This window comes from Bos indicus, chromosome 13 (genome assembly GCF_029378745.1).
Source record: "Bos indicus isolate NIAB-ARS_2022 breed Sahiwal x Tharparkar chromosome 13, NIAB-ARS_B.indTharparkar_mat_pri_1.0, whole genome shotgun sequence".
In the NCBI taxonomy this organism is placed as follows: domain Eukaryota; kingdom Metazoa; phylum Chordata; class Mammalia; order Artiodactyla; family Bovidae; genus Bos; species Bos indicus.
The window spans coordinates 51,005,427-51,026,142 of NC_091772.1; the positions used below are offsets into that span (position 1 = coordinate 51,005,427).

The 20,716-nt window shown below is 50.6% G+C and overlaps 1 protein-coding gene across 4 annotated transcripts in view; it reads right to left on the reverse strand.

Moving 5' to 3' along the window:
- Positions 1-20,402, reverse strand: part of SMOX (spermine oxidase) — a 36,080-nt gene extending 15,678 nt beyond the window's left edge. For all 4 annotated transcript variants that reach the window (XM_019971905.2, XM_019971903.2, XM_019971902.2 and 1 more), the window contains exon 1: positions 20,231-20,402. The gene's annotated coding sequence lies outside the window, so the exon portion shown is untranslated. The remainder of the gene's footprint in view (positions 1-20,230) is intronic.
- Between the last annotated feature and the right edge of the window lie 314 nt (positions 20,403-20,716).

Below are 20,716 nucleotides of genomic sequence, written 5' to 3' on the forward strand. Positions count from 1 at the left end.
CAGCGCAGGCAAGAAGTGTGTTTTACATCAGGTTTGTAAACACGCAGGGAGCTGCCGATGGGCACCACAGTGAGCACGCTGCTATGCTATGCGAGTATCGAGACTGCCCACCCTGCCCCGACGCCTCAGTTCTCCAAGACTGGGGGGCTCTTCCTGGGCGTTGCTCCCTAGGCCTCCAGCCCCACCCCCAACCTGAGGCTGCCCCCCAGAAACAGCCACTTTTACGCTGTAAAGGGGTGGGATTACAGCAGTGGTTCTCAGACCTTACAGATGGAACCCCTTCTCGAAAAGCTCCTGGGGAGACCAGGGTTTAACTGAGATGAAACGGGATCTCTCTACTCCTTCAAGCCCCTAAGGTCTCATGGCAGAACTCCCTTGCTCCCTGGAGCACCACCTCTGAAAACGTGGAGGAGTAGGATAACTTCACCCTTGGGAGGCTTGTGGAGGGAAGAAACGCTTGGGTCAGCACATTGGGGTGGGGGATACCTAAACTTCCTGGCTTTCCCATCTCCATTTCTTTCTCTCTCAAGTGGTCCAGCTTGTCCTAACCTACGTTATTATGGACGTCTAGAGATTGTCAGCATTTTTAAGAGCCTTGTCCAGGAAAATCATTTGTAAAATTCTGTAGCTAAATTTTTAAAAGATATTTATTTATTTATTTTGATTGTCTGTATTTACTTATTTTAAAATAAGCATCTAAGAACTCATCATCTAAAATAAAAACTAGAAAATTGATAATAACTAAATTTTTATTAATAGGCTTCAGGAATGGATTGTGGGAAATGTGGGCACACAGTTTGCCTTTAAGATGAACACAAAAAGGACCCCACGTTCCCAACATATCAGAGACCTTCAACTTAAAGAGACATCATAGGGTGCTGTGGTGTGTGTGTTGGTCTGACTCTTTGTGACCCCATATACTGGGGCCCATCTGGCTCCTCTGTCCATGGAATTCTCCAGGCAAGAATACTAGAGTGGGTTGCCATTCCCTAGCTTCCCAACCCAGGAATCAAACCCAGGTCTTCTGCATTACAGGCAGATTCTTTACCATCTGAGCTATAGGGAAGTCATGGTGGAAACAGGTAAACAAGGGCCATGTCGGTCACCTATTCCACTGGCCTTCACTGCTAACCCTAGTTCTGTGTCTCCACAAGCCTTGTCCCAGATGGGCCTGTCAACCCCTGGAGCCCCTAAGCCAGAGAAGCCACAAGCACTGTCCACAGATGGCAAAATGAGGCATCTCCATCTTTCCATAGAGTCGATCTACCCTGGGATCCAAACTGAAGTGAAGAGAGAAAACTATACCTAGAAACACCTACTGTGTGCTGGGCCCTCAGTTAAATGCTGCACTGGACTTTTGGACCCTCTGTTATCTCAGATTGCGAGGGAGCACATTTGTTTTCTGTTGGTTTGTGCCATCTCTTCCTTTGAAATTTTTTAATTTTATGAGAAAATGCCTTACTGGGGAAGAAAAATCACTTAATTCTCCTTGGTGCTTGCCTCTCCTCCTCTTGCCTTCCGTAAATAAATAAATAAATAACATACCCTTCCTTGATCTGTATGCACAGGAGAAACAGAACACCCTGTACTTTTCGAGCAGATAAAGGAGAGAAGAAAAAAGTGCTGGCTCAGCCAGGCAGGGAGGGGGAGGGGGGGCAGAAGGCGGGGGAAGGAGCAGGGACAGGGCGAAAGACTCTTGCCTTCTTGCTCCTGTTTCCAAGGCAAAACATGGGTAGGAGGGTAGGGCCCCCATGTCCCCAGGCAGGCCATGCCTAGTAGCTTCCACCCCCATTCAAGATATCCAGATGCCCCACTGCCTCCCCACCCAACCCCCACGCCCCTCCTACCCTCACTCCCAATTCTCTGGCCTGCAGGCCACCACCTCCCCCTGCAGGCCAGAGCCAACACTGCCCCAGCTGAACCCACCCAAGTAGCCAAATTGGAAAGCAGACAGAAGAGAGGAAAAAGGGAAGAAAGGCCCTGCCCATGGCAGGATCACCAAAGAAGGATGAGTGAAGACCACGAGGCCAGGTGCCAAGAACGGGCACTAGCCACCGAGCACAGGGTCACTGCCACTTTCCCACCCACCTTCTCTCAATACACTCAGCAGTTTCATTTCGTCACCCTTGGAAATTTACCCTCCAAGAAATTAAAAAAGTAAAAGAGATGTCCTGTCCAGCCCTCCAAGAAGAATTTCCTAATTGCCAGATACTAAAAACAGGTTTCAGTCCTGGCCTGCAACAGCTAAATTTGCTGAGCCACTTCACTGAGCCCAGAGCTGAACTGGGGACACCATGCATCTCCTTATGCTTTCTCAACCACAGTAAAACCACTGAAGCGCCAGAGCACTCACAAGGCTCAAAAGCATCCTAAGCAGAAGTTCTGCCCTTACCCCTCAGGTCAAGCCTTGTCTACCCCACACCCCGTATCACTGTTCCCCAGGTGCCTGCCTGCCTGCCTCCTCCGACTGAACCACACTCCTGGAGAATTGTTGGGCCTATTCCAAGTTCCATCCCTTAAAGACAGCATGTTGTTCAGTCACTAAGTTGTGCCCAACTCTTTGTGACCCCATTGGACAGCAGCACACCAGGCATCCCTGTCCCTCACTATCTCCCAGAGTTCGCCAAAGTTCATTCCATTGAGTCAGTGATGCCATCCAACCAAGACAAGCACAGCCAGGGAGAAAATCTAACAATTCATGAACATCTACTATGTACTTCTATGGGGAAGGCCTCAGCATGTCAGCCCTTGACCCCTCTGAACCCAGCTGTTCTTTCTGCTTTCAGTTTTCACTCACACACACTCCCTGCCCCCTCCAAACATATACACATACTCCAACTTCACCAAAGACTCAGGTATCCCCAGCCTCGCCTCTCTGAAGGCCTATGGAAAACACTCCTCCCCACACATTACAGAAGGGAGCTCTGGGTTCTCTTAATACATGTACAGCCTTGTGAAGGACACAGAGCTTGTGCAACTGTGTGACTACACAACTCTGTGTTGACTGAACCACCAGTAAGGCCTGCCCCATTGATGTTTCCTGAAGCTACAGACATCTTGGAAATGAGAGTACTTTGCAGCCATCACCACCCAACCCCAGCCTGTTCCCAAAGCATGAGCATCTCACCTCCAGGAAATCCTGCTGCCTATTACTCGAGTGAGGCTGCAGTTCCACAATCACTGAGCAGGGCTGAGGTCCCAGACTAGACTGGTGACCCCTTCCTCAAGCCCTGGGAGTGAATCACAAAGAGTGTCAATGACCCAGGCTGGTGCAGGATGCCCCATCCCCCTCAGTGTTGGAGCCTGCTTCAGCCTATCAGGCTAATTCCCTCCCTAATAATGACCACTGCAACAAAAACAATGCCACAAGGGACCAGGCTCCCAGGAGCCCCTCACCCTTCCAGAACTGTCTCTCAGAAGAAACAAAAGTCTGCCTATCCTTGGCTCACTTCTGAATACAGGCTCAGGCTCCCAAATGTGTCTGTCTCCCTGTCCTTTTCTCAGCATCACCCCAGGATGAATGACCATATCCCAGACAACTGTATGACCAAAGCAGTTAGCCCACCTGGCTCACCTCCAGTCACCCTTTAGAGTCCAGACTGCCAACAGCTGAAGCACTCCAAAATGGGCCTACCCCTTCCAATAAGCAGGCTTCTCTACACAACATGCTTGCTCATATGAGCTCTGTCCAGAGCTTTAGGGGCCACTGCACCTTCCTTAAGCAAACTCACGGACTTAAAAGGGTCTCCTCCCAACAGATATTCTTAGTGCCCTGGAGAAGCAACCCTACCTCAGTTTCTCTGAAGGAACCCCTCTCTGCCTCAGGCTCCTTACAGGAGGGAGGGAGGGGGAGGGAAGCTGGGATACTGGTCCTGAGGAATCTCTCTGGACTGCCTGACAGGTCTGGGGAGGGATTTGGATTCTCAAGGGCCCCCTAGACAATGCAATTATTCTTCAAATGTAAAAAACGCCCAGAAATCCCAGACCAGCTGCTTTGCACAGCGGCCCTGATAATGGGGCTCTGTGTCTGCCCATGAGGCTCCTCCCACCGTCAACCCCAGGGAAGGACTGAGCCTGAACTCCGCCTAGCCAGACCCTCTCCAGCCCTCCTCACCCAGGCTAGCCAGCCAGGAAGTGAAAAAAGTAGGATTGCTGAGCCAGGCCTGGCCAGTCACGGAAGGTAGGCTGGGGTGGGTCAATGTGGGGACAAGGCAAGAGCAGTCTGTGACCCAAGAAGACACAGGGGGAAGGGAGAGAACACTGGCCTGGGAACCCAGAGACCTGGATTCAGGCCCCAGCTCAGTCTCTCTTGGCAGTGACGCCAGACTAGTGTATTCCCTTCTATGGGTCTCACCTACAAATACCTCTGAACTCACCCCAAAGGCAGAGCACCTGTACCCCATCTGCTGGACATATTTTTCTAAGCCCCATCTAATGTGTAAATGCCTGCCTCCTTCAGTCTTTAAGTTTCCCTTCGGTAAAATGGGGATAGATACAGCTACCTGGTGGGACTGCTGGGAGAATTCAATGATAGCACAGAAAAAAGGTGGGACCACCTGCCAGGGTCACCTCAGAGAAGGAGGGAAAGGGAGGATGATCCCCAAAGAGACTAGTACAGAAGAGGGAGCCACCTCTTCTAGGGCCCAGAGCTCCATTTCATGTGTAGAAGAACCTGTCTTCATCTCAGCTTAGACTCCAGCCTCAACCTGGACCCCAACCCTAATATCAGAGTGGACCTTAGCCTTGGCATCAACCAGACTATCCCACAGCCTGTGTATGACCTACCCCCCAACCTTGACCCAGCCTGACTATCCCACCAGTCTTGCCAGGGAGTGGGTGGGGAGTAGGCATCAGATATGGTGGCCATTTGCCAACTGTAAGCTCAATCAATGAAAGAGACAAAGCATGTGGGCTGAATTCTGCAGAGCCCTCCCACCGGCACTGTTCTCCGGCCCTCCCAGGCCAACATGGGGAAGGGGCTCTAGGGACCCCACCTTCCTTCTTGGCACTTAGACTTTTCTCCAAGCATAATGTCTTTATTACCCACATTTCTTTCCTGTAACCAAATGCGTAAAGTCCCTAAAAGCACAATTTTAAAAGGCTTTATAAGCCTTTTTCAGAAGAGAAGTGGGTAGCCTGCACTGCATGGAAAAAAGACAGCCCTAAACTCAGTGTCTGGGGGGTTGTCAGAGCCAAAGGCATGACCCATGAAGGCACTGGTGGGCATGACGGGAAGGCATTCCTGGGGAGGTGAGTGCTCTGGCTAGTTTATATTTCCCTTGATGCTCTGCAAGGTGGGATAGACTAAGTGAATTGTTTTAGGAACCCAGCTTATAGCTGCCTGCAGAGACAGAAACTGGGGACTACCTGAGAAGGAGTGGAGGAGGGGGAAAAAGGAAGGGGAGAAGTCAGGGAAGGGATAGGGTCCTTTTGATGGGCATAAAGCTCAGCTGACAGTGGAACCAGGGAATCCATCCTAGAGATCCCACCCACCTTCAGCAAAAATGAGTGGATCACGCTCTGACATCGAACTGCCAGAGATCAAATTGCCAACATCCACAACCCATACCTTGAATGAGGCCAGCCAGGACCCTGGACCCTATTAGCCAGTGTCCTGTGTCCCCAGTAAAGTCCTAAAGGCACAGGTTTCACTGTGGCTCCCTTTAGCAACCCTTAGGATGAGACCTCATGGCCTGGATTTTCCTCCCTCTGAGCAGAACGTGACACCCCAACTCTAACCACCCCTCTAGGAAGCTATTAGCTACAGAAGTAAAAGAGACCACAGAGCTGGTTACTATGCCAGTGACTACATTGGTGTGAGACTGCCCTTGGTGATGTCAATCAGGCCATGGGCAGGGGAGGGCTGAAGGGAGATGGTACTCATAGTCACTCACTACCCTGGGAAGGGCTGAATCTGGAGAGAGAAAATCAGCCTCAAGACCATATGAGCCCTGTTTTGAGGCACCCAAGTCACCATGGCCCTTGGGGAACCCCAGGAAGGCACCTTTTGTTTCTCTCATCCTCCTTTGTCTTTCTGTCCCCAAACCACCCCACACACACACACACACATGCACACTTTTATGTTTCCCTTGATGACTCAGCTTGCTAAATAGTTTCCTCCTTTTGGACTACCTTTAGCACCATGGTTTTCATGGAAACCATGGTTCACAGGAAAAACCCTCAGAGAGGACCCAAAGTGCAGGGATGAGGTCTAACTCTAAGTGACCCAGGGAAGACTCTGTTTTCTCATCTGCAAAATGGGTATTGTCATCACATCTGTTCTCTAATGGATCTTGGGCTCCCACTCAAGTTTTTGGAGGGATGTATGTTTTGCTTCCCTCAAGATGCAGCTTCCCCCTCCTTCATAGCAGCATTATTCACAATAGCCAAAAGATGGAATCCACTCAAGTGTCCATCAATGGATGAATAAACAAAATGTGGTACATGCATACAATGGAATGTTATTCAGCCGTGAAAAGGAAGGAAATTCTAACGCACGCAACAACATGGATGAACCTTGAAGACATGATGCTAAGTGAAATGAATCAGTCACAAAAGGACAAATACTGTATGATTCCACTCATATGAGGTATGAAGAGCAGTCAAATTCAGAGAGACAGAAAGTACAATGGGAGTTGTCAGGGACAGAGGAGTGGGGGAAATGGAGTTAGTGTTTAAAGAGTACAGAATTTCAGTTTTAGTGGTGGTGGTAGCACAGCAATGTGAATATATTTAATACCACTGAGCTGTATGCTCCTAAAGTGATCAATTTCTGTGTATTTTACCACAATAAAAACAACAATAAAGTTGAGTGAGTGCTACTCTGTGACAGGCCCTTGAGGTACAGAAACAGCCAGATGCCTCCCCGTCAAGGATTGGGGTGACAGGTATCTGTGTGTGTGTGTGTTATTCACTCAGTCATGTTTGACTCTTTGCGACCCCATGGAGTGTAGTCAATCAGGCCCCTCTGTCCATGGGATTTCCCAGGTAAAAATACTGGAACGGGTTGCCGTTTCCTTCTCCAGGGGAATCTTCCCAACCTAGGCATCGAACCCACATCGCCTGCATTGGCAGGCAGATTCTTTGCTGTCTGAGTCACCAGGGGTGACAGGTACCACAAAGCAAAGCAGATAAGGGGAGAGGCAGCTGCTCTGTACGGGGAGTCAGGGAAGCCTCTCTGACAACAGAGCACAGGAAGTGAGAGGCAAGAGGGGGCCAGAGCCTACAAATGCTGTGGTGACCTCCTAGGGATTTGCTGAATGAAGGAATGTGGGAGTAAGAGCAAGGATGGGGTAGGGATGACTTGGGTGGCCAGTCATGACACCAGGACCAACCCTTACAAGTTCTCTTCCAACTGGTCGTCTCCTTTCCCCCTCACAACAAGCCTGTGAAGTAGGAAAGACAAAAATTGGTTCCGGGACCCACAGGCAGGAGAAGGGCCCTGGTGGCCTGATTCCAGAGCCCAGTTCTTTCCTTGGGGCTTCAGGAGAGATAGGAATGCTTCTCCGGGCCACCTCCCATCGCAGGGATGAGCCTGCCCCCAAACACACAGCCAAGGGCCCCTCTCCCAGCCCCACTGCATAGGGCATCACCTGCAGGCGTGGCCTTAACCAGCCCCTGACCTGAGCTACTGTCCCCACGTGGAGATCCACCCATTCAGAAGATGGGGCACTTGAGGCCAGCGAGGTGTAAGCTGGCAGATGAAGAGGTAGCCTCCCGGCAGGGCTTCTCCCTTCTCCCTGCCAGGAGCCGCAGCCTCACAGTTCTGGAGGGAAGGAAGACAGCACAGTCAGCAGTTTCCACTGATTCTTTCAAAATCACTGACAAGAACTGAGGCTTGTGAGACGGCTCGGCCAGGCGCGGTTCCCCCTTGCCTGCCCCTCGTGACCGCACAAAGCCGATCTGTGCTTCAGCTCCAGCCCCGAGGGGGTGGGGGGCTCTCTAAGTAGAGTGGGGACCTCACCCATGGCTCTCTCAAGGAAAGATCTTCCTCTTCAGGAGAGGCTCTGGAGCCAGGGTAGGGTCTCCCAAGCCACGGGAGGGGTCCCCATTCTACTCAGCCCAGGATTCAGGCTCCTAATGGCATAGTTGGGCTATCCAAGGCTTTTGCTGGTTCAGGCAGCATGTGCAGGAAGAGGCTCCCCTTCATTCTAAGTTCCCTTCCTGCAAAGCTCCCTATTCTGTGCTCACCACCCCCCAAACTCAACATGGTTTATCACAGAGCACAGGTGGCATGCATGATCATGAAGAAAACATCCCTCCACAGTCCAGTTACTAAATAAACCCCAGGGCAAATCTCTATTTGTTGAACCCTTTGTGTGCCGGGCCCTGTGCTGGGCACATTCCATTCATGGCATCATTTAATCCTCCCAAACACCCTGATGCCCATTTAAAAAATGAGGAAACAGGCTCAGAAATGTTCACAGGTGTGACGGAGGCCACCCAGACAGAGTGAAGGGCAAAGCAGGCTTGTCAATGCCCGGCTCAGCTCTCTACCCTGCACTCGCCCACCTCTCAGGCCCTCGGTCAGCCTCCCGGGGCAGCAGGCCTGAGCACAGTCCTCTATCTGGCACTTCTGTCTTACCCCTCCCCACACAGTGACACTGTACAAACTGTACCAGGCACCCCGGGCTAGCAGGAGGTGTCCCCGGCCCGGCAATTTTCCCTAGCTACACTGCCAAAACTTGCTGCCCAGAGGCCACTCGCCTCCTGGCCAAGGCATTAGTCAGGTGGGCTGTGGGTCCCATGGGGACTGACTTAAGGCTTGCCAGACCACGGCCCTCTGCCCTTGGTTTTACCCTCCATAAATAGTGACAAGGACAGTGATTCTGGTAGCACAAAAGAAAATTCTAAGAGCGGCTAAATGATAATTCCCTCTAGACAGTCACCTCTTCTCTCTGGCCCAAGATTTTCCTCTCCTGGTAACTCCAAGGTGATTTAACCGTGCTCTCCTTATACAGGATTACCCAATAAAGAGCTCTTCATAAAATTCAACCCTGAAGCAGAACACCACCACCTCCACCCCTGCTATCACCTGCCAGCCTTAGAAACAGCTGGAACCAAGTCAGAAAAGCCAATGGTGTTCATTTCAAAATGCATATGTGGGCCCCATGATTTAATCCATAAAACACCTACAGAGTTAAAACACTGAGCTTAGACAATAAACATACTCTTCAAGTTCTTTTGTTGAGTTCAAAGAGAAGCTTAAAAACTCACCAGCTTTTAGAATGAAGAAAAGTCTGTTCTTATAATTCTATCATCGCTGTTACCACTATTTTTCACTGAGTATGTCTAAGGTACAGAGGGCAATGCTAAGCATTTGGCATGGAATGTTTAGGTTAATCATGTCAATACCCCCTTCTACAGAGGACAAAACTGAGTGAGTTTCAGAGAGGTTTCACAACCTGTCATCTGACATAAGACAATCCAAACTATACTAAGATACTAAGGCTCAGATTTTACTCTTTCTTAAAGCCAGAGAATGAATCAAATTCATCATATTTTCTTGAGTTACTTTCTCAGATTAACTCAAAATTTTGCACTAAGTGTATATGATTTTTTCATTTTCCAAAACAGAAGAAAGTAAAAGAGATATGTGCATTCAACACTTAAAGACCTCACTTAAAAAATCTTTCCTATGACCATCTGCCCACTGGTGGTCCTGCATGTCTCCTACTTAGCTGACTTAAGGTCTAGATATTTGCCTACCCACTCAGAGCACTCATCAGCCCTCTCTCCCTGGAGTCAGTAGTTTGGGGGGGCTGGGCTGGACTGGCCTGGGGAAGAGGTCTGGTTGTGGGTAGGAAGGCATGGTTGAAGGTGTGGAGATAGGCTCTGAGGGGTCTGTGACTTGAGAAAAGGGCATCAAACCAGATGTCCTAGAACCCAGATTTGAGACCCAGTCACGCTACTTGCTGGCACTGCCAGCATTCCCATCTTTGGGAAATAGCTCATACCCCATGCACCACAAGGAGAGGAATTATGTGTCCATCAGGGCCTCGGACAAGGCTGCAGAAGATGGCTGGGTTCTTTGTTCTGTTTCCTAATAAATCACAACTCATTTCCAAGTGCTGCTTCTCTCGGTCTTAAATCAAACCTTCCTTAACACCCTCCCCCAAGAAGCAGCTAAAGAATCTGTCTGCCAATGCAGGATACATGGGTTCAATCCCTGGTCTGGGAAGATCCTACATGCCACAGGGCAACTAAGCCCAAATGCCACAACTTCTGAGCCCGTGCTCTAGAGCCCAAGAGCCACAACTACTGAAGCCCGCATGCCTAAAGCCCTTGCTCCAACAAGAGAAGCCACCACAATGGCAAGTCCAGGCACCACAATGACAGACTAGCACCCAGTCACCACAACTAGAGAGAAGGCCACGGCAGCAGTGAAGACCCAGCACAACGAAAGTAAATAAGTTAATTTTTTTTTAAATGGAATCTAGACTAAGAGGCAGGGGTACTGAATTTACCTGCCCCAACACAGCTAAGCCACCCTGTTTTGGCTGAATCCAAATGTTTTTCTTCATCCCCTCCTACTGACTCCTGATTCAGAGAGAGCAGGAGAAACTTTGGGTTCCTGCCTATTTGAAGAAGAAAGAAACAGGGGCAAAGGAAGAAGAGAGTGCAGCTGAACTGGGTAAGAAAGCTCACTGAGCACCCAGGGCCTCCCTGAGGGCTGTTGTCAGCACATAGGGCTCTTACCCACATGCACTATTACGGCAATTTCTGGATCGTTGTTTGAAATGCCATACTCCATCACCTCCACCTGAGCTGCTGAGTCCTCACACCTCAGAGGAAATGGGGTGTGGCAAGGGGCAAGGCAGGGTGACCTCACTGACCTCCTCTCCCAGCTCTAGGGGAGGCAGGAGGAGCACAGGCCCAGGGATTCTCCCTGTCCTACACTTTAGACACCCCTTCCGGGAAGGTGACAAAAGTGAGATTCTTAACCTCTTAGGAAAATGACTCAGAGCTCTGAAAATGACTATGAGCCGTTCACTCACCCCCAGCCCCATGCTTGAGACATGAAAGGGCACACAATTCTCTTAGGAAGCCAATGGAGAGTCCTGTACTCCTAACCCACCATGACACCCAGCCACTTTTCTCACTAAAACACTGTTCTGATCAAACCACTGCCCTGCCCAAAAACCTTCAATGGTTCCCAGTGGCCTAATGAATGGAGACAGGTCCCTGACACCTCTTCCCTGCCCTCAGGCCCCTTGTCTTCTGCGCACACCCACTGGACCCCAAGACCCCCACACCCAGACCTGGCCCACACGGCATGTGGGCCCTGCCCAGATGCCTTCTGCCCAGATATCCCCACCCTGCTAGCCACTCCCCCAGAAAGCCAGTCCTCACTCACTCTTTCTCTCGCTCTTCCAGATCACTCTTCTGTTCTAATCAAGACCCTACCCCGAGCCTCAAGGTGAGTGCAAAGAAAAAGAGAGCAAGCCAGGCTGTCAGGCAAGAAAAGGGAAATTTATTAGAGTGAAACGAGAGGGTGACTGGCACTTAAGGAGAACCAGCGTCCTCCCTTTCTGACAGGGTCTTTCTTATACCCCCCCAATGAAAAAATTATCTGAAGAGATGGTTAATTTTTAGCCTGTAGTTGAGTCCTGTAGTCACGTAGCCAGAGGTCTGGAATCTGGTGGTCTCGTAGCTTTGAGAAGGTAGGCCAGTGAGGAAACAGAATGTCATTTGGGCAATTTGGTCATCTCAAGGATCGCTGTGATTTTATTCTTTGTTTGCGAGGTCAACATAATGAGCCATCTTAACAAAGTCTACAAATAATAAATGCTGGAGAGGGTGTGGAGAAAAGGGAACCCTTTTACACTGTTGGTGGGAATGCAAACTAGTACAGCCACTATGGAGAACAGTGTGGAGATTCCTTAAAAAACTGGAAATAGAACTGCCTTATGATCCAGCAACCCCACTGCTGGGCATACACACTGAGGAAACCAGAAGGGAAAGAGACACGTGTACCCCAATGTTCATCGCAGCACTGTTTATAATAGCCAAGACATGGAAGCAACCTAGATGTCCATCAGCAGATGAATGGATAAGAAAGCTGTGGTACATATACACAATGGAGTATTACTCAGCCATTAAAAAGAATACATTTGAATCAGTTCTAATGAGGTGGATGAAACTGGAGCCTATTATACAGAGTGAAGTAAGCCAGAAGGAAAAACATAAATACAGTATACTAACGCATATATATGGAATTTAGAAAGATGGTAACAATAACCCGGTGTACGAGACAGCAAAAGAGACACTGATGTATAGAACAGTCTTATGGACTCTGTGGGAGAGGGAGAGGGTGGGAAGATTTGGGAGAATGGCAATGAAACATGTAAAATATCATGTAGGAAACGAGTTGCCAGTCCAGGTTCGATGCATGATGCTGGATGCTGGGGGCTGGTGCACTGGGACGGCCCAGAGGGATGGTATGGGGAGGGAGGAGGGAGGAGGGTTCGGGATGGGGAGCACATGTATACCTGTGGCAGATTCATTTTGATATTTGGCAAAACTAATACAATTATGTAAAGTTTAAAAAATAAAATAAAATTAGAGAGAAAAATAAATAAATAAATAAATAAAAGTTCAAAAAAAAAAAAAAACAATGAGACCCCATGTGGGCCCTATCAACGCCCTCTCCTGACCTTTGGGCCTTTCAAATCTCTGACAGTCCGCTTCCCTGGGATCCTCCTGGAGACACTGCCTGCAGCCCTGTCAATCACACTAAGAGCAGGCAACAAGAATCTGGGTGTCACACAACCCTAAAAGGGAGATAGCATTATCCTCACAGTACCAATGAGATTGAGGCAGAGAGAGGTTTTAGCTTCTTGCCCAGGGATCACAATCCCACTCTCTGAGATTAAAGGAAGGGAGAGAACTTGTAGGGCAAGAAGACGGCAGGGGATGATAGGGTAGGAGGCCCTCCCAGAATCCCTAAGACTCAGGCCTGGCTACTGTTGGGTCCCTTGCCCACCCACCAAGTGAAGCAAAGCTTCCTAGAACCCGAGTCCTAGAACCCAGGACTGGTTCTGGGCCCCAGTGCTCTCTTGGCCATCCCTTCCTCTACAGTGCTCTTTTCTTCCACTGACTGTCCAAATTGAACCCAAACCACCAAGTCCACCTCTCCCAGGAAGCTATTGCCCCATCCTACCTCCCCTCCCTGTCACTGTGGGCCCACCCATCACCCATGTTTACAGTCTCTCGTGGAACAACATCCTCCCACATCAGCCCCTCCCATCAGGTGTTTCATTGGTCAGTTAGTCATTATTAGGATGTCTTCAGAAAAATTTTCTTTCTATGATCAAATCAGTTTAGGAAATACCAGTTTATTTTCTGCAGGACTCTTCAAGAGTCTTTTAAATGCATTCTGAATCTTCCACAGAATTGTAGAGTGGCTTTTCCAGTTTCTGCCCCTGTTTATCCCCTAAAACCTTGAGGCTTCTCAGAACAGTCTTTGAGAAACACTTCCTCTTCCCATCCCCTCAGGCTTCCCTGGTGGCTCAGCAGTAAAGAATCAACCTGCTAAAGCAGGAGATGCAGATTCGATCTGCAGGAGAAGGAAACGGCAACCCACTCCAGTATTCTTGCCTAGGAAACCCCATGGACTGAGGAGCCTGGCAGGCTACAGTCCATGGGGTCACAAAGAGTTAGACACAACAACTAGAGAACAACAGTCCACCCCTTCAGGACAGCCTGCACAGCAGGGAGCACATGGGTAGGAATCAAGGAGGGGAGCATCTGGTCCCCTTTTAGGAGTTATGAGTGACATTCTGGGAGCTCAGCCTGAAAACCCCTCCTGGCACTGCCCAGGGCAGCAGAACAAGTGTCTTCTCTTTCTACCTTCCTTTGGGTAAGGTTACTGCCTACACTTCTGCTAGAGTCTAGAGGGACCTCATTTGACCAGTTGCCTCAGATACTACCCTTCAGGCTATGCAAAGCCCAGAGAACAAGGGGTCTTGGGAGATTCCCCCAAATCAAGCTGGACAGCTCTTCTAGGCAAATCACTCACTCTACTCCATCATTAGCCCATGAGTTTCAATAGTAATCCAGGATTAAAATGTATTAAGCTGCCATTCTGGGAAGATGCAGTGTTCCACTCAACAAACCCTACAACTCTCCCCGCTGCTGCCCAGGGAGGGGACTGAATCCCTCAATTTACAGGAAACTGAGGCCTCAAAGCAGAGCAGACACTTGCTTGTAGTGACCCAGCCAGGGGCAGAGCAGAGAGAAGCATTCAGGCCTCCCCACGCCCACATGGCCCAACAGCAACTCATGCAACCATCAGGGCAGCTTCAAGGACTCATGCAGGCCAGGCAGGGATAAGGGTTACTTGCTGAGGGGTAATGGCTCAGCAGCTGGGGAGACTTTCGGGGCTTTGAGCAGAAGATGGCATGTCTAGGGCTGGAGTCAGCTGTTTCCCTAATCTCCTTGGCCACACCCTGGCTACAGGAAGGGTGCTCACCCCAGATTGGCTAACCATAGGCCAGCTTGGCTGTGGGGAGAGATAAGATGCCCTACATGCTACCCGCGTGTCATCTTGCCCTGGGGCAGTCACCTAAGATACTTTCTCATGGTTTTGAAAGCTCCTCAAAGTCTGGCAACCTAGAAATCAGGCTTGTGTTCCCAACCTGAGACCCAAGTCCCCAGAAGCCCCTCACTTGGCCCCACCTCCCAACAGAGTAGCCCCTCCATCCTATACACTCTTCATAACTCCCCTCTGCCCTGCCCTCATACAAGTAGTCTCTACACCTCCCCCAACACAGTCCACAGGACCCAAGACAGTCACCTGTTTCAGGTCTCACCTGATCTGTGCCCATCCCTGTATCTGCCTGGCCCAAAGTCCCCAGTCTCAACCCTCACTACACAAAGATAATCCATAAGCCAGCAGCATCACACCACCCAGGAGCTTGTTAGAAATGCAGAGTCTTGGGCCCATCACAGACCTGCTGAAATGGAACCTGAACATTATTAACAAGCTGCCCAGATGACCCACATGTATGCTAGAGTTTGAGAAATAGTTTTATAGACCACTGATGTAATCAAGTCCTTGCACCCATGGCAAGCTTTGACAGCTCCTTGGGGGCCTAGTGAATCAAGTCTAGACTCAGTGACTTGGCAATCAATGCTTCAACTGACTTGTCCAGGCTTGGGCTCCCACTCTTCCTCAGGAAAACCATCCCATCCTGTGTTGGCCAAAGCCACCCAGGACTTCAGAGCCCCCTTAAAGCACCACCTCCTCCAAGAAGCTGTTCTGAACCACGTTCCACTATATCACATCTGGCTTGGCTCACTCTTTTTTCCTGATGAGTGGGGACCCTGTCCTGGTTCCCAGTGGCTCCAAGCACCAGGATGGGGCACAGAAGATGGCAGGTGCCAATTCCAGGTAACAAGGCCCAGTGCCAGTTATTGGGAAGTCCACCCTCAGCTCTAGTCTGTCTTCACCTCAACTCAGCAGACAAGGACTCGGGCAGGGTGGAGAAGCCCATTGCATACTTCAGAGAAGAAGCACTCCTCAGAAACATGGGCTTAATGAGCTTCCAGCAACAATGTGGAAAATGCAGAGAGAATGCCTCCGAATCTCCCTCTTTTCCTGGGGGACTGGGAGGTCTGCTGAGATAGATAAGCAGATCCCCTAAAACCTGGGGTCAGAATGTGGAGCAAAGCAACTCCATCCCTGTGTGGACAACAAACCTTTTTTCTGCCTATTAGCCAGGCCCCTAGAAGGCCAAGTCACCTGCCCCGAGGCATCCTCATGACCAAACAGAAAAGCCTCAAAGGACAAGGCTGCCACACCCTCCTGCCCACCCGCTCCTTTCTGGCCCAGATCCTGCAGGCTGGCATCCCATAGGAAGTCCTTGCTCCTTTGCCCTGGGTCTTCAAGAAGGTATTCAAGCATGGACCTCAAGGAGTTCCTGGCTTCCACAGCCTCTAGGGATCAAAGAAAAAAAGTCTCTTGACTCTCATTTTACAGACACAAAAAGAAGTAAGGACAAGGCCAATACTGAAGTAGAGTAAGCTCTTTTCAGTTCCCATTTCTCTGTTCCCCCAGCTCTGCTCCCACCTTCAACCCAGCCCTACTTAGACCCCCATCCAGGTTTCCCAAGGCCAAGTCTGAACCTCCACATCATAACATCCTAGATTGAATCCAGAACAGGCTAGTTTATCTGCAGAGCTCCTATCTGACCTCTCTGGAGTCCTCACAGGCAGATGAAGAGGGCAATGGGGCAATGCTGAATCAAAGAAGTGATATTCTAATGGTGGTATCTCAAGCAGGGAGCTGTTTTTGTACCAGAAGAAAATGTCCTTCCTAGCTCCCTGAAATCACATTATGCATGACACCCTATTTGGCTTGGGCACAGTGCCCCTCCTAGAAGAAAAGGAGAGGCATGAAACAGACAGACTCAGCCACCCACTCTGAGTAAGGACCCCTTCTACCTTAGAGGGTTTGACTTCTTTCCTACCTCTCCAGCCCCAAGGCCAAGCACCTTTGGGAGTCAGGAAAAAAAAACACTTGTTAAAAAGACTTCAGCTCACATATCTGAGAGGTAAGAAAGAAGTGACAGAGTAGACTGATTTAGAGCATGGATTCTGAAGCCAAATTGCCTAAGTTCAAATCCTTGCTCTGTCACTATTGAGCTGTATGACTATGCCTTGGTCTTCCAATCTGTAAAATGGGAATAAGACCTACCTTATAGAGCTGTTAAGAGGATAAAAGGAGCTAATATTTGCAAAGTCCTTAGAATACTGCCTGGCACCCAGTGAGTATACCAAGGCCCTGGACTAGCCTATTGGCCTCTGCTCAATTTCTCCCACCTAGGACACCCTCTTTTCTCCCTGCTCTATCCCAGCTCAAAGCCTTTCCTAGGCATGCCAGCCCAGTTGTGATCTGAACCCCAAGCCCCTAGGTCTGGCACTCACCTCACAGTCTTATCTTGGTCCATCACCAGTCTCCCTGTCTAGGGCTGCGCTTCCTGCCCCCAGATCCCTTCATTCTGAGAGCACTAACCAAACAGCTCAATTCTCAGCTGGGCTCCTCTGTGCAAAGAGGAGAGCTGTGAGTGGGAAGATAAAGGACTAGAGACCCCCCAATCTCAGCTTCTTCCTCCCCTTCAACTCTCTGCCCCCAGGGCTGGGTACCCAGCAGTCACCCAAGAAAGTAACTTGAAATAAAGCCCTGGCTGCCCACGCCATCTCTATCTCCTGAGTTAGAAAACACACACAAGCACACAGGTACATACCCTTCTGTTGACCTAATCTGGATTTCCACCAAAGGGAGCAAAGGAAATCATTGATCCCCAACCCACAGCAATTCACATCAACTCCACACCCCCTATCCATCCAATCTCCCACTACATGTACAGGCCTGCCTTTAAGCCATTTGTACTGTCTCTACTTCCCTTTTCCCACTGGCCCCCTCAGATTCTTGCAGTGATTTGCACAACTGCTTTCAAGGAAAGAAAATAAAAGTCCTATGATCACTTGAGATTTACAGGGGGCTCCTGCACTGCCTGACCTTCCCACCTGGCTGAAGATTTCCTGAGTATTGGCTACATTCCAGGCATTCTGCTAGATGCTCCAGATGCAACAGTGGGCCAGTGCTTAGGACGCTACACCAAGTAAACAGACAACTGCAACAAATGGTTATGAACTGTGATAAGCACAATGAAGAAAGTAAACCACGTGCTATGATGAATTACAAAGAGGATGGGAAGGCATATTTGAGGTAAGACCTGAAAAATAAGAAGGAGCAGAGCCAGTCCAGTAGAAAACCTTGGAAGTACATTCAAGGCAGAGAAAACAGCACAAAGGCCACAGGGCAGGAAAAAGCTTAGGTGTTCAAACGGCAGAAGTGATTCAGGTGTGGCTGTCAGAAAAATGCAAAGGGGACAGTGGTCAGGATCAGCAGTGACCAGATCATGGAAGACCTGAAAGACCGGGGAAAGCTTTGAAATTTTACTCCAAGTGCAAAAGGGAGCTGTTTAGGCTCTTAGAGGAATGAGACTACTCAATATTTTTCTAAATTGTTCTTGTTGCTGTTAAAATGGATTTGAGGAGGCAATTGCAGACTTGGGGAAAGCAGGCAGAAGCTACTACAGTATTAAGGCAAGACAGAAAAGGTAGCTTGGCCTGGGGCAGTAGCCTAGGGCAGTAGCATGGAGTCAGAGTATGAAGAATAGGCCTGAGATAGATTTGGCAAAAGAACTTGCTGTAGTACCAGCTGTGGAGAGAAGGAAAAAGATTCCACCTAGTTTCCTGTCTTTGATGGCAGGTGGGTTATGGGGCCTTTACTGAGATGGGAAGGCCACAGGAGGGTCATGCTTGGGGAGTGCAGTCAGGACTCTGTTTCATCCATATTAAGTTTTCATACCTATAACATCATAAATCATTAGATTGTGGCTGGATAGAGAGGTTAGATTTGGAGAAGGAAATGGCAACCCACTCCAGTGTTCTTGCCTGGAGAATCCCAGGGACGGGGGAGCCTGGTGAGCTGCCATCTATGGGGTCGCACAGAGTCGGACACGACTGAATCGACTTAGCAGCAGCAGCAGCAGCAGCAGCAGCAGAGAGGTTAGAACTGAAGATAAAATTTGCTACATAATATTATGAGAGTGAAAATGATGTACATTTAAGATTTGTGCTTGTAAATTAATGTTTGAAATTAATGATTTTAAAAATTATAAGAAAAAAAATGAGAGCTTGAGGGGAACTTAAATAGAAGGGACTCAGGAGAAAGGAGGAGGTAAGAACAGAGCCCAGGATCCTCCAACATTTACAACTGTGTGAAAGACTCATCCTTAAAAACAAGCAAGGAAGGGCTTTGGTAGGAGGAAAGGGGGTTTGTGACGAAGAAAACCAAAAGTCAAGAGAGGACATTACAAAGAGTGATCTAGACCAAGGGAGGTCAAGGAAGGTCTGCTTATAGGGGAGTGTAAACCACTGGAGACCTTTACTAGGGCAGTTTCAGTGAAGCGGTGGGACCAAAGCCTGGTCAAGTGAGCTGAAGAACACAGAGACCATAGGTACAGGCAGCTCTCTGGAGAAGTATTACTGTGAAGGGAAGTGAGGTCATCTGTAGCTGGGGGAGAATGAGGGATGAAGAAAAAAAAGGTGGGGGAGGGTCATAAAAGGGAAGCAGTGGGGTGCCAAAGCATGTGAAGAAGGTACTCCTGGGAATGATCCAAGAGAAGTAACTGAAGAATGAGGGACAGGGAGCAGACTACGTTGGAATCCTAGTGGAGGCATTAGCCTGAGGCAGGAACTGGGATGCTGGGCAAAGATGCAAAACGCAGATGTGGGTCCTTCACTACACACTTTCAGATGCATGCATACGCATTCCAATGACCCCCCTAGACACCTGCCGTCTTGCTGCCTGCTCCAAACACAGACAAGTTACCCACCTACTTCGCGGTCTGGCACGGGATGTGCCACCACCGGCAGATCCTGCAACCAACCTGTGGGCACAACTCACCACAGGTGCCAGCTACAGCGCTTGTCTTATCAGGCCATGCCTTTTCCTGGTGCAAGCTCCGAGGGGGTCCCCAGCCTCTGACCGGCTCTATCTCTAAGCCCCTCCCCCAAATTGAGCACTCAACACTCCCTACCCCTTTCCGAGACGGTAGGGAGCCTAACCTAAAGCAGTCTGTGAGCCCCTAGTTGGCTCTTCGGAGAGAGCTGCTCCCAACCCTGTCCAGGGGACTCCTCCCATACCCCCCGCGAGAAGACTACCTGGACGCCCTTTGGGAGGACGGCCCAGCCTCTTCCAGCGTCCCGACCATCGCCCCGGCGCCTTCTCTTCCCTCCCCAGTGCCCACCCTCTGGGTCGCCCGAGCAGTCGCGGGGCGTCAGCGCCCTGCTTTGTCTGCTCCCATCGAGGACGCCCGCCGGGGACGTCTCCTGCCGCACGCAGCCCCAGGGTCCCGCCTGCCCTCCACCCCAGCACAGCCCCTGCCCCGGGAACCACGGCCACTGGGTCGGACCGCCGCCTCCCGCAACACGAGCAAAGGGGCGCGGCACCCACCGCCCCCGCCAGCCTCCGGGAACGCCGGACACCCTCGCCCTCCCGCACAACCGCCGCTCTAGCTGCCCGAGCCCCGGACCGGCCGAGCCCTCGGGGCTGCTGCGGGCCCCTCACCCTCCCGCGGTCGACTCAGCCCCAGCCTGCGCCCGAATGGGGCCGGCGGCCGGGGGTCGAGGATCGGGGAGCAGGCGCGCGCTGTACCTTTCCCTGCTGAGCCGGGGAAGAGAGTTTTCCGTGAGTGGCGCTCCACCTCGGCCTCCTCCGCCTCCCCTTCTCCTCAGCCGCCTGGCTTCCTCCTCCAGCCGCTGCTGGGACCTTAGGGGCCCGAGCCAGCCGCCGCGGCCTGTGTGGGGCCCCGTTCAGCCTCGCGTCCCCAACCCACCCCGCCCAATCCGTTCAGGCCCAGCCCCCGCTCCGCCTCTAGGCGGGGACGCGCCGAGCTCCTCCCAGGCTCGGCTGGACAGGGGCGGGGAGGCTGGAGGCCGCGTTGGCAGAGGACCTCTGTGTCCCTTCTTGTAGAGGGACCGGGACCCAGCGCTCCCTACCTGAGCTCCAACGTCCCTTCCTCAATCTGGGCACCTAACGTTCCCACCTGTCCCCCAAAAGAAAAGCAGTTAGTCCAGCCCTGCCTGCCCTGTGCTTGGGTGTAAGGTGGAGCCCAAGCTGCCTGCCAGGCAACAAGCAGAG